The following is a 15018-nucleotide window of genomic DNA, read 5'->3' on the forward strand; positions in this document are numbered from 1 at the left end:
TAATAATATATCACAGTGTAGGTCTAGGTCCATTGCTTAAGGGTTAGGGTTAGGGTTAGGGTTAGGGTTAATAATATATCACAGTGTAGGTCCAGGTCCATTGCTTAAGGGTTAGGGTTAGGGTTAGGGTCAGGGTTAGGGTTAATAATATATCACAGTGTAGGTCTAGGTCCATTGCTTAAGGGTTAGGGTTAGGGTTAATAATATATCATAATGTAGGTCTAGGTCCATTGCTTAAGGGTTAGGGTTAGGGTTAATAATATATCATAATGTAGGTCTAGGTCCATTGCTTAAGGGTTAGGGTTAGGGTTAATAATATATCACAGTGTAGGTCTAGGTCCATTGCTTAAGGGTTAGGGTTAGGGTTAATAATATATCACAGTGTAGGTCCAGGTCCATTGCTTAAGGGTTAGGGTTAGGGTTAATAATATATCACAGTGTAGGTCTAGGTCCATTGCTTAAGGGTTAGGGTTAATAATATATCACAATGTAGGTCTAGGTCCATTGCTTAAGGGTTAGGGTTAATAATATATCACAGTGTAGGTCTAGGTCCATTGCTTAAGGGTTAGGGTTAGGGTTAATAATATATCACAGTGTAGGTCTAGGTCCATTGCTTAAGGGTTAGGGTTAATAATATATCACAATGTAGGTCTAGGTCCATTGCTTAAGGGTTAGGGTTAGGGTTAATAATATATCACAGTGTAGGTCTAGGTCCATTGCTTAAGGGTTAGGGTTAATAATATATCATAATGTAGGTCTAGGTCCATTGCTTAAGGGTTAGGGTTAGGGTTAGGGTTAATAATATATCACAGTGTAGGTCTAGGTCCATTGCTTAAGGGTTAGGGTTAATAATATATCATAATGTAGGTCTAGGTCCATTGCTTAAGGGTTAGGGTTAGGGTTAATAATATATCACAATGTAGGTCTAGGTCCATTGCTTAAGGGTTAGGGTTAGGGTTAATAATATATCATAATGTAGGTCTAGGTCCATTGCTTAAGGGTTAGGGTTAGGGTTAATAATATATCACAGTGTAGGTCTAGGTCCATTGCTTAAGGGTTAGGGTTAGGGTTAATAATATATCATAATGTAGGTCTAGGTCCATTGCTTAAGGGTTAGGGTTAGGGTTAATAATATATCATAATGTAGGTCTAGGTCCATTGCTTAAGGGTTAGGGTTAGGGTTAATAATATATCACAATGTAGGTCTAGGTCCATTGCTTAAGGGTTAGGGTTAGGGTTAATAATATATCACAGTGTAGGTCCAGGTCCATTGCTTAAGGGTTAGGGTTAGGGTTAATAATATATCACAGTGTAGGTCTAGGTCCATTGCTTAAGGGTTAGGGTTAGGGTTAGGGTTAATAATATATCATAATGTAGGTCTAGGTCCATTGCTTAAGGGTAAGGGTTAATAATATATCAAGTGTAGGTCTAGGTCCATTGCTTAAGGGTTAGGGTTAGGGTTAATAATATATCACAGTGTAGGTCTAGGTCCATTGCTTAAGGGTTAGGGTTAATAATATATCATAATGTAGGTCTAGGTCCATTGCTTAAGGGTTAGGGTTAGGGTTAATAATATATCACAGTGTAGGTCTAGGTCCATTGCTTAAGGGTTAGGGTTAATAATATATCACAGTGTAGGTCTAGGTCCATTGCTTAAGGGTTAGGGTTAGGGTTAGGGTTAATAATATATCACAGTGTAGGTCTAGGTCCATTGCTTAAGGGTTAGGGTTAATAATATATCACAATGTAGGTCTAGGTCCATTGCTTAAGGGTTAGGGTTAGGGTTAATAATATATCACAATGTAGGTCTAGGTCCATTGCTTAAGGGTTAGGGTTAGGGTTAATAATATATCATAATGTAGGTCTAGGTCCATTGCTTAAGGGTTAGGGTTAGGGTTTATAATATATCATAATGTAGGTCTAGGTCCATTGCTTAAGGGTTAGGGTTAGGGTTAATAATATATCACAGTGTAGGTCTAGGTCCATTGCTTAAGGGTTAGGGTTAGGGTTAATAATATATCACAGTGTAGGTCTAGGTCCATTGCTTAAGGGTTAGGGTTAATAATATATCACAGTGTAGGTCCAGGTCCATTGCTTAAGGGTTAGGGTTAGGGTTAGGGTTAATAATATATCACAATGTAGGTCTAGGTCCATTGCTTAAGGGTTAGGGTTAATAATATATCACAGTGTAGGTCTAGGTCCATTGCTTAAGGGTTAGGGTTAGGGTTAATAATATATCACAGTGTAGGTCTAGGTCCATTGCTTAAGGGTTAGGGTTAATAATATATCACAATGTAGGTCTAGGTCCATTGCTTAAGGGTTAGGGTTAGGGTTAATAATATATCACAGTGTAGGTCTAGGTCCATTGCTTAAGGGTTAGGGTTAATAATATATCACAGTGTAGGTCTAGGTCCATTGCTTAAGGGTTAGGGTTAATAATATATCACAGTGTAGGTCTAGGTCCATTGCTTAAGGGTTAGGGTTAATAATATATCACAATGTAGGTCTAGGTCCATTGCTTAAGGGTTAGGGTTAGGGTTAATAATATATCACAGTGTAGGTCTAGGTCCATTGCTTAAGGGTTAGGGTTAGGGTTAATAATATATCATAATGTAGGTCTAGGTCCATTGCTTAAGGGTTAGGGTTAGGGTTAATAATATATCATAATGTAGGTCTAGGTCCATTGCTTAAGGGTTAGGGTTAGGGTTAATAATATATCACAATGTAGGTCCATTGCTTAAGGGTTAGGGTTAGGGTTAATAATATATCACAGTTTAGGTCTAGGTCCATTGCTTAAGGGTTAGGGTTAGGGTTAGGGTTAATAATATATCATAATGTAGGTCTAGGTCCATTGCTTAAGGGTTAGGGTTAGGGTTAATAATATATCATAATGTAGGTCTAGGTCCATTGCTTAAGGGTTAGGGTTAGGGTTAATAATATATCATAATGTAGGTCTAGGTCCATTGCTTAAGGGTTAGGGTTAATAATATATCACAATGTAGGTCTAGGTCCATTGCTTAAGGGTTAGGGTTAGGGTTAATAATATATCACAGTGTAGGTCTAGGTCCATTGCTTAAGGGTTAGGGTTAATAATATATCACAATGTAGGTCTAGGTCCATTGCTTAAGGGTTAGGGTTAATAATATATCACAGTGTAGGTCTAGGTCCATTGCTTAAGGGTTAGGGTTAATAATATATCACAGTGTAGGTCCAGGTCCATTGCTTAAGGGTTAGGGTTAGGGTTAATAATATATCACAGTGTAGGTCTAGGTCCATTGCTTAAGGGTTAGGGTTAGGGTTAATAATATATCACAGTGTAGGTCTAGGTCCATTGCTTAAGGGTTAGGGTTAATAATATATCACAATGTAGGTCTAGGTCCATTGCTTAAGGGTTAGGGTTAATAATATATCACAATGTAGGTCTAGGTCCATTGCTTAAGGGTTAGGGTTAGGGTTAATAATATATCACAGTGTAGGTCTAGGTCCATTGCTTAAGGGTTAGGGTTAATAATATATCATAATGTAGGTCTAGGTCCATTGCTTAAGGGTTAGGGTTAGGGTTATCAATATATCACAGTCTAGGTCCAGGTCCATTGCTTAAGGGTTAGGGTTAGGGTTAGGGTTATCAATATATCACAGTCTAGGTCTAGGTCCATTGCTTAAGGGTTAGGGTTAATAATATATCACAGTGTAGGTCTAGGTCCATTGCTTAAGGGTTAGGGTTAGGGTTAATAATATATCACAGTGTAGGTCCAGGTCCATTGCTTAAGGGTTAGGGTTAGGGTTAATAATATATCACAATGTAGGTCTAGGTCCATTGCTTAAGGGTTAGGGTTAATAATATGTCACAGTTTAGGTCTAGGTCCATTGCTTAAGGGTTAGGGTTAGGGTTAATAATATATCAGTGTAGGTCTAGGTCCATTGCTTAAGGGTTAGGGTTAGGGTTAATAATATGTCACAATGTAGTTCTAGGTCCATTGCTTAAGGGTTAGGGTTAGGGTTAATAATATATCACAGTGTAGGTCTAGGTCCATTGCTTAAGGGTTAGGGTTAGGGTTAATAATATATCACAGTGTAGGTCTAGGTCCATTGCTTCCAAATGGTATTTTACAACTCTACAGTGAATGGATAGCGGTGATATTGTTCTTAACCAAGTGAGAAGTGGGAATTTAACACATCTGGGAAAAATCCGCTTGAACGGCCCTCCAACTGGTACTAGTTAAATCAGCCTCGAATCCCCTTCTGACAGGGGGGGATGGAAGCTTGTGTGCAACATGGAGGGTCAATTGAATGCAAGCTTCACCCCAAAAAAATAGTTGAAACGTTTCTAGGCTGTCAATCTATGGGGTAATAGGGTTGGCGTGTTATGCTTGACCCGCTCAGTTTTCCACCATAATACACCACAAAATGGTCAGAAAGTGTAGAACCAGCTCACCTGTTTTTACACTATGATTGAATCATTAGATGTTCAAGGTTTCTTTTTTAAAAATAATTTAAGAAGGAATAGTTTCACCATATTTAAACAAGAGTACAGTTCACTTAACAGGATTGACCTTAAAAATGATGGACACGGTTTTCTTTGACCGTAAAATGAATCACTAATCACATAAAATAAATAATAGACATCAGACATGACTTTTTCAAAGCAGAAAACTAGGGTGGAGAAGTGGAGAAAATGTTGGTTTTAAATGGGTTAAAATCACAGAGAGTGCACAGATGGACAAGTCTTTATTAAAAAATGTATTGAATTTTCCTTGTGATCTATATTAAAGGTCAATTCATTAACAGGCTTTTAAAATGTAATATTTGTTCACAATTTCTACTTAAAATACCAAAAGACTTGTTTTGTAGAATGAGCTAGCACCTAGAGATGAAACATTATGGAGTCTTAAAGGAGGACTGTAGCACCTAGAGATGAAACATTATGTAGTCTTAAAGGAGGACTGTAGCACCTAGAGATGAAACGTTATGGAGTCTTTAAAGGAGGACTGTAGCACCTAGAGATGAAACATTATGGAGTCTTTAAAGGAGGACTGTAACACCTACAGATGAAACATTATGGAGTCTTTAAAGGAGGACTGTAACACCTACAGATGAAACATTATGGAGTCTTTAAAGGAGGACTGTAACACCTACAGATGAAACATTATGGAGTCTTTAAAGGAGGACTGTAACACCTACAGATGAAACATTATGGAGTCTTTAAAGGAGGACTGTAACACCTACAGATGAAACATTATGGAGTCTTAAAGGAGGACTGTAGCACCTAGAGATGAAACATTATGTAGTCTTAAAGGAGGACTGTAGCACCTAGAGATGAAACGTTATGGAGTCTTTAAAGGAGGACTGTAACACCTACAGATGAAACATTATGGAGTCTTTAAAGGAGGACTGTAACACCTAGAGATGAAACATTATGGAGTCTTTAAAGGAGGACTGTAACACCTACAGATGAAACATTATGGAGTCTTTAAAGGAGGACTGTAACACCTAGAGATGAAACATTATGGAGTCTTTAAAGGAGGACTGTAACACCTAGAGATGAAACATTATGGAGTCTTTAAAGGAGGACTGTAACACCTACAGATGAAACATTATGGAGTCTTTAAAGGAGGACTGTAACACCTAGAGATGAAACATTATGGAGTCTTAAAGGAGGACTGTAACACCTACAGATGAAACATTATGGAGTCTTAAAGGAGGACTGTAACACCTAGAGATGAAACATTATGGAGTCTTAAAGGAGGACTGTAACACCTACAGATGAAACATTATGGAGTCTTTAAAGGAGGACTGTAACACCTAGAGATGAAACATTATGGAGTCTTTAAAGGAGGACTAACACCTACAGATGAAACATTATGGAGTCGTTAAAGGAGGACTGTAACACCTAGAGATGAAACATTATGGAGTCTTTAAAGGAGGACTGTAACACCTACAGATGAATCATTATGGAGTCTTTAAAGGAGGACTGTAACACCTACAGATGAAACATGATGGAGTCTTTAAAGGAGGACTGTAACACCTAGAGACGAAACATCATGGAGTCTTTAAAGGAGGACTGTAACACCTACAGATGAAACATTATGGAGTCTTTAAAGGAGGACTGTAACACCTACAGATGAAACATTATGGAGTCTTTAAAGGAGGACTGTAACACCTAGAGATGAAACATTATGGAGTCTTAAAGGAGGACTGTAACACCTACAGATTAAACATTATGGAGTCTTAAAGGAGGACTGTAGCACCTAGAGATGAAACATTATGGAGTCTTTAAAGGAGGACTGTAGCACCTAGAGATGAAACATTATGGAGTCTTTAAAGGAGGACTGTAACACCTAGAGATGAAACATTATGGAGTCTTTAAAGGAGGACTGTAACACCTACAGATGAAACATGATGGAGTCTTTAAAGGAGGACTGTAACACCTAGAGACGAAACATCATGGAGTCTTTAAAGGAGGACTAACACCTACAGATGAAACATTATGGAGTCGTTAAAGGAGGACTGTAACACCTAGAGATGAAACATTATGGAGTCTTTAAAGGAGGACTGTAACACCTACAGATGAATCATTATGGAGTCTTTAAAGGAGGACTGTAACACCTAGAGATGAAACGTTATGGAGTCTTTAAAGGAGGACTGTAACACCTACAGATGAAACATTATGGAGTCTTTAAAGGAGGACTGAGTAAGGCCAAAAAGTCACAAATATTCCAACTTCAATTCATGATTTCTCATTTATGCTTTAAGATACAAATATTTGTGGCATTCCCCTGGCCGTCGAGGGCCCAGCATTGCACACTACTGCCCCCCCCAGTCACGCGCATCAGCGATTATTGGACTCACCTGGACTCTATCGCCTCTGTCATTACCTACCCTATATATGTCTGGTTCCCCTCTCTGTTCCCTGCTTCAGCATTGATTGGCGTATGTCCTTGTTTACCCGTGTGCCCGATGCTGTGCCTGTCTTGTTACCTGTTTGTTCCTGTTTGTTCCTGATTAAAATGTTGACTCCCCGTACCTGATTCTCATTTCCTGCGTCGGTCCTTATGAAACAATACTCCCTCCAAAGGACCTTTCTATACATCAAATGTAGTCAAAATACAAAATAACATGGTATTTTCTTTCTAGTTTTGTGAGGAATCACCTACCGTGGAGACAGTCTGTACTCACAACAGAGAGAGAGAGAGAGAGAGAGAGACCATGAGAATGAGAGAGAGAGACAGAGAGGGAGAGAGAGAGAGACCATGAGAATGAGAGAGAGAGACAGAGAGGGAGAGAGAGAGAGAGAGACCATGAGAATGAGAGAGAGAGAGAGACAGAGAGGGAGAGAGAGGAGAGAGAGAGAGAGAGAGAGAGAGAGAGAGAGAGAGAGAGAGAGAGAGAGAGAGAGAGAGACCATGAGAATGAGAGAGAGAGAGAGACAGAGAGGGAGAGAGAGAGAGAGACCATGAGAATGAGAGAGAGAGAGAGAGAGAGACAGAGAGGGAGAGAGAGAGAGAGAGAGAGACCATGAGAATGAGAGAGAGAGAGAGAGACAGAGAGGGAGAGAGAGAGAGAGAGAGAGAGAGAGAGAGAGAGAGAGAGAGCTGCTGCCCCGTGTCTCAGACTGAAAAGCATTGATTTTATTTTTCACAACCTCAAGGTCAGTGTTGAGGAGCAACCTAAAGTATCACATCTCCACAGAGCTGCTCTCAGTCTGACCTTTTTTATTGAGAGGATAAATCTTACGTTTTTTAGTTTAACTTATACACCCCCCTTAGACTGAATGTGGGTTCATAAACACTTACACCACTGTAGTTATTGAGGGTGTCACGTTCTGACCTTAGTTCCTTTGTTATGTCTTTGTGTTAGTTTGGTCAGGGTGTGAGTTGTGGTGGGTAGTCTATGTTCTTTTTTTCTATGTTGTGGTTTTGTGTTTGGCCTGGTATGGTTCTCAATCAGAGGCAGGTGTCGTTCATTGTCTCTGATTGAGAATCATACTTAGGTAGCCTGTTTTCCCCCCATTTTAGTTGTGGGTGATTCTTTTCTGTTTTAGTGTTTTTCGTTCACCTTTACAGGACTGTTTGTTTGTCGTTTTGTGAAGTGTTCAGTTGTTTTTATAAAAAAATATGAACACTTACCACGCTGCGCTTTGGTCCTCCACTCCTTCCACCAACAACAGCCGTTACAGAGAGTGATGAATTTACAGACTATTTCATACAGCAATATGAATGGTTAAATCTTGTACACTGCAGTCGTCCACACAACGGATACTTCATACAAACCTTACAAGTGTATACGCCACATGACATAACCTCATACATTTATACATTATAAAAACATTGTTAGCGAAAGGTTGTCTGGCTATCGTTCATTTAATTCCTTGACCTCAGATTATCTTTGAATAAATAATTCCCGATCTGACTTTCTCATCAGGCCAGGTCAATAAGCCAGATGTCTGCTATCTGTCCAATTATCACCTGTCTGTTAAATGGCCATTACCCTGTGGTGTCCACACATAGCCTGCTGGACGCCTGGTGTCCTCACACAGCCTGCTGGACGCCTGGTGTCCACACACAGCCTGGTGTCCACACACAGCCTGCTGGACGCCTGGTGTCCACACACAGCCTGGTGTCCACACACAGCCTGGTGTCCACACACAGCCTGGTGTCCACACATAGCCTGGTGTCCACACATAGCCTGGTGTCCACACACAGCCTGGTGTCCACACACAGCCTGGTGTCCACACATAGCCTGGTGTCCACACATAGCCTGGTGTCCACACACAGCCTGGTGTCCACACACAGCCTGGTGTCCACACATAGCCTGGTGTCCACACATAGCCTGGTGTCCACACACAGCCTGGTGTCCACACATAGCCTGCTGGACGCCTAGTGTCCACACATAGCCTGCTGGACGCCTGGTGTCCACACACAGCCTGGTGTCCACACATAGCCTGGTGTCCACACATAGCCTGGTGTCCACACACAGCCTGGTGTCCACACACAGCCTGGTGTCCACACATAGCCTGCTGGACGCCTAGTGTCCACACATAGCCTGCTGGACGCCTGGTGTCCACACACAGCCTGGTGTCCACACACAGCCTGGTGTCCACACATAGCCTGGTGTCCACACACAGCCTGGTGTCCACACACAGCCTGGTGTCCACACACAGCCTGGTGTCCACACATAGCCTGGTGTCCACACACAGCCTGGTGTCCACACACAGCCTGGTGTCCACACATAGCCTGGTGTCCACACATAGCCTGGTGTCCACACACAGCCTGGTGTCCACACATAGCCTGGTGTCCACACACAGCCTGGTGTCCACACACAGCCTGGTGTCCACACACAGCCTGGTGTCCACACATAGCCTGGTGTCCACACATAGCCTGGTGTCCACACATAGCCTGCTGGACGCCTGGTGTCCACACATAGCCTGGTGTCCACACACAGCCTGGTGTCCACACACAGCCTGGTGTCCACACATAGCCTGGTGTCCACACATAGCCTGCTGGACGCCTGGTGTCCACACATAGCCTGGTGTCCACACATAGCCTGGTGTCCACACATAGCCTGGTGTCCACACACAGCCTGGTGTCCACACATAGCCTGGTGTCCACACATAGCCTGGTGTCCACACATAGCCTGGTGTCCACACATAGCCTGCTGGACGCCTGGTGTCCACACACAGCCTGGTGTCCACACACAGCCTGGTGTCCACACATAGCCTGTCAGACTTGTGGAGGTCTACAATTTTATTTCTGAGGTCTTGGCTGATTTATTTTACATTTCCCCATGATGTCAAGCAAAGAGGCACTGAGTTTGAAGGTAGGCCTTGAAATACATCCACAGCTACACCTCCAATTGACTCAAATGATGTCAATTAGCCTATCAGAAGCTTCTAAAGCCAGGACGTAATTTTCTGGAATTTTCCAAGATGTTTAAAGGCACAGTCATCTTAGTGTATGTAAACTTCTGACCCACTGGAATTGTGATACAATGACTTATAAGTGAAATAATCTGTCTGTAAACAATTGTTGGAAAAAATACTTATGTCCTGCACAAAGTAATGTCCTAACCGACTTGCCAAAACTGTAGTTTGTTACCAAGAAATGTGTGGAGTGGTTGAAAAACGAGTTTTAATGACTCCAACCTAAGTGTATGTAAACTTCCCACTTCACCTGTATGTACCAATCCATCACCACACATGAAGATCCCTCTCAGGAAATAGACTTATTTTGGAATTGAATTGAAATTGCTGCTACATAAACACAACGTCGGTAGACAACATGATGTGATCCATCTGGTAACCCCGGAGAACAGCCGGTACATGTAAATAATGCATGTAATACAATGTACAGTACAACGATGTTGCTTGAAACTGAAAAAAAAGGACAAGATGTGAGATGTCTAATGACTTCTGTGAATAATCGTAGTTCCAATTGTAGTCTAGCTTATACTGAGGAGGAATTGTAGTCTAGTTACACATTATACTGAGGAGGATTTGTAGTCTAGTTACACATTATACTGAGGAGGAATTGTAGTCTAGCTTATACTGAGGAGGATTTGTAGTCTAGTTACACATTATACTGAGGAGGATTTGTAGTCTAGTTACACATTATACTGAGGAGGAATTGTAGTCTAGCTTATACTGAGGAGGATTTGTAGTCTAGTTACACATTATACTGAGGAGGAATTGTAGTCTAGCTTATACTGAGGAGGAATTGGAGTCTAGTTACACATTATACTGAGGAGGAATTGTTGTCTAGTTACACGTTATACTGAGGAGGAATTGTAGTCTAGTTACACATTATACTGAGGAGGAATTGTAGTCTAGTTACACATTATACTGAGGAGGAATTGTAGTCTAGTTACACATTATACTGAGGAGGAATTGTAGTCTAGTTACACATTATACTGAGGAGGAATTGTAGTCTAGTTACACATTATACTGAGGAGGAATTGTAGTCTAGTTACACATTATACTGAGGAGGAATTGTAGTCTAGTTACACATTACACCTGGAGGAATTGTAGTCTAGTTACACATTATACTGAGGAGGAATTGTAGTCTAGTTACACATTATACTGAGGAGGAATTGTAGTCTAGTTACACATTACACCTGGAGGAATTGTAGTCTAGTTACACATTATACTGAGGAGGAATTGTAGTCTAGTTACACATTATACTGAGGAGGAATTGTAGTCTAGTTACACATTATACTGAGGAGGAATTGTAGTCTAGTTACACATTATACTGAGGAGGAATTGTAGTCTAGTTACACATTATACTGAGGAGGAATTGTAGTCTAGTTACACATTACACCTGGAGGAATTGTAGTCTAGTTACACATTATACTGAGGAGGATTTGTAGTCTAGTTACACATTATACGGCAGGCTAGCCTAGTGGTTAGAGAGTTGGACTAGTAACTGGAAAGTTGCAAGTTCAAATCCCCGAGCTGACAAGGTACAAATCTGTCGTTCTGCCCCTGAACAAGGCAGTTAACCCACTGTTCCTTGGCTGTCATTGAAAATAAGAATTTGTTCTTAACTGACTTGCCTGGTTAAATAAAGGTAAAAAAAATACTGAGGCGGAATTACGATATAGTCTGCATCTCTCTCTGCCTGCCTCCTTGGTGTCTGTCATATTTGCAGGTTGTTGTAAGTAATTTAGGATAATGGATTGGAGTTAGTCATTTAATCTAACTGGTTTTATTTAGGTTTTTAATGGCTTGTATTTCGATATTGAATCTAATTGTAGTGTAATGTAACCCGATAGGTGGAAGGAGGGGAAGCAGGTCTTCAGGGAAAGGGGAATATTGAATTGATTCATGGGCTCCATATTGACAGGCCAAGACACTGGCACACCACCTGGGGGATGGAGGATGGGGGAGGGAGGAAGGGGGATGGGGGAGGGAGAGGAGGGAGGATGGGGGACGGGGATGAGGTAGAGGATAGGGAAGAATTGGGGAGGGAGGGGAGGGCGGATGTGAGGGGAGGGTGAATGGGGAGGGAGGAGGGGGGGTGGAGAATGGGGAGGGAGAGGAGGGAGGAAGGGGGATGGGAGAGGAGGGAGGGAGGATGGGGGACGGGAGGGGGAGGGAGGTGGATGGAGAATGGGGGAGGGAGGATGAGGGAGAGGATAGGGAAGAATTGGGGAGGGAGGGGGAGGGCGGATGGGAGGCTGAGGGTGAATGGAGAGGGAGGAGGGGGGATGGAGAATGGGGAGGGTGGAGGGGGGAGGATGGGGGACGGGAGGGGAGGTCTGGTGCAAGGCTGGTGACAGGTCTGGTCGGGGACTACTGTATACAGACTGACATTAGTCAGGCTGTTCCTGGGGGACTATACAGACCTTCAGGACCCCCAACAGCCCAACTCCAGTCCTCCAGTACCCCCCAACAGCCCAACTCCAGTCCTCCAGTATCCCCAACAGCCCAACTGGAGGACTGGAGTTGGGCTGTTGGGGGGTACTGAAGGACTGGAGTTGGGCTGTTAGGGGTCGTGGAGGACTGGAGTTGGGAACCACTCTACTATGCAAAATGAGTAGGCCTACATTTTGTGGCAAATGGTAAAATGTGTTGATTTACCATGGGCACAGAAGCCCTCAAAAAATACAATAATTGTTTCTAATGTTAATAATTTTAATAAACCAGGTCATGGTGAAGTTTCTTACATGATATGCTCACACTACACACGTCTCAAATGTTTCATCACACTGCCCTGTGTTTCCATTTGAAACAGGCCGTCTGGAATGCTGGAAAACTCAACAACCTGGCAGCTCCCTACTCTCCTTTTCATCTAAAGTGAAATGGGATACAGCTCCTGCTCATCCTCCACTAGAACTAGCCAAGGATCTTTGGAAGGAACTGAGAAAGTCACAGAGGATTCACTCAAAGAGGAGAACAGTGCCATAAACCTGTGTTCTGCCTGCCATAACTCTTGGGATGGACAGCTTAGAACTATTTGTGGGCATGCTGGGTAGCCTATAATTGGTCTTCCCCACAGCAAAACATATCCTAATAGAGCACATGTAGGCCTAGGATGGCCACTGTATCCTGTTTTAGCAAAATGTGTACACTATTGCTTTTCAGTGATGATGATGATGATGGTTTTCTTGCTGCATTTGATATGCAAGGATGTCTTGGTGAACATTCACTAGTTCCATTTTCAATATCATAACATGTTTCTCACTATTCTTCACGATGATTTTTGATGTCCTGCTATTCATGTCATTGATTGATCAATAGGTGCATTAAACAATGTATTGCGATCGCCGTAGTTTTACTTGTGGGAAATGTAGTTCTACCGCAAGCAAATAGCTATCACATTGACACATTTGACTCCTTATAAAACTACAAAGACCACGATGCAACCCGTTTCCACTTTCAGAACATATAATGCACTGACATTCCATTTCCAACGTGATAACAAGAATTTGAGGGCAAGGAAAATTCCACTTCACAAAGAAAAGGAAATTAGACAGAAAAGTGCAGGATAACCTTAGTTATATTACCATTGAAGAAGAATTGTTTTATTTTTTTACCTTTATTTAACTTGGCAAGTCAGTTAAGAACAAATTCTTATTTTCAATGACAGCCTACCAAGGAACAGTGGGTTAACTGCCTGTTCAGGGGCAGAATGACAGATTTGTACCTTGTCAGGTCAGGGGTTTGAACTTGCAACCTTCTGGTTACTAGTCCAACGCTCTAACCACTAGGCTACCCAGCCGACTGCAGACACTGTCCTGATGAACACGTACAGGACAGGGGTACTGAGGAACGGCAGTTCATTCCAAAGTAAAGCAGTGTTGGATGTCAGGGAAGGAACTGGTTCTTCTTTGCCCAAGCCGGGACCAGGAAAGTTCAATCGCTGGTCAATCTGTGAAAATGGTTAAAAATATACTAAGATGGAAGACAGAATCGAAGTGATTAAAGCCACTCTGGAAACAATCGATTTTCCCGAGCAGGTGGACGTGCTGAGTGTATGTGCTGCTCCACGAATCCATGCTGAATTCTTCCTTCCATGGAGGAATTGTACGTTACACCCATCAATGACTTGGTGGTGGAGGGCCGGCTGAGTTTCTGGTCCTCTATGAAGGACCCGTATGGACATGTCATGCATGTCTGAATTCGCCAGGAAATGCATCATGAACAATGACATCACCGTGAACTTGGTGAAGGTAGAGGACGTGTTCTCCCACCACTCCAAGTTCGCCAGAGTTGTATCTGTACTCGTTTACCACGGAGCAGCTGAAATCAGTGAAGGGGGGCATTCAAGTGCGAGTGTTTTGGTTCGTCTGCTGTGAACGCGATCAAGCGTGTGGTTCACAGTAACCTTTCCTGGTAGTGAGGAAAAGCCCCTGGTCCACATCTCCTTTCAAACTGGATCTCCACTGGAAGCAGGTGGTGCTGTATCTGGATGAACCAGTCGATGTGAGGCAGGACACCACAGTGGTGGGCGGGGGAAACATGTCTCCGCCAGAGGACACTTCCAGACATATAACCAGCCACGTGGACTACACCTATAGGAGAACTCAAAAAAACATTCCAAGACCTTCTCCATCCCAGATGGATATTCAGGAGAAGCTCAACTGGTGTTAGCAGTGTCAGTATTAGGCTTACATTAGCGCACTGGCTTAGAGCACTGGCTTAGAGCACTGGCTTAGAGCACTGGCTTAGTGCACTGGTTTAGTGTACTGGCTTAGTGTACTGGTTCAGCGTACTGGCTTAGTGTACTGGTTTAGTGTACTGGCTTAGTGCACTGGTTTAGTGTACTGGCTTAGTGTACTGGTTCAGCATACTGGCTTAGTGTACTGGTTTAGTGTACTGGCTTAGTGTACTGGCTTAGTGTACTGGCTTAGCGTACTGGCTTAGCGTACTGGTTTTGTGTACTGGCTTAGTGTACTGGCTTAGTGTACTGGCTTATAGCACTGGCTTAGTGTACTGGTTTAGTGTACTGGCTTAGTGTACTGGCTTAGTGTACTGGCTTAGAGCACTGGCTTAGAGCACTGGCTTAGAGCACTGGCTTAGCA

The 15018-nt window shown here is 42.5% G+C and overlaps 1 pseudogene; it reads left to right on the forward strand.

The window, feature by feature from the left end:
• The first annotated feature begins 13893 nt into the window (after positions 1–13893).
• On the forward strand, positions 13894–14613 carry LOC118374278 (protein arginine N-methyltransferase 6-like; annotated as a pseudogene).
• Positions 14614–15018: the final 405 nt, after the last annotated feature.

The sequence above is a fragment of the Oncorhynchus keta genome, chromosome 4 (assembly GCF_023373465.1).
Source record: "Oncorhynchus keta strain PuntledgeMale-10-30-2019 chromosome 4, Oket_V2, whole genome shotgun sequence".
Taxonomy (NCBI): domain Eukaryota; kingdom Metazoa; phylum Chordata; class Actinopteri; order Salmoniformes; family Salmonidae; genus Oncorhynchus; species Oncorhynchus keta.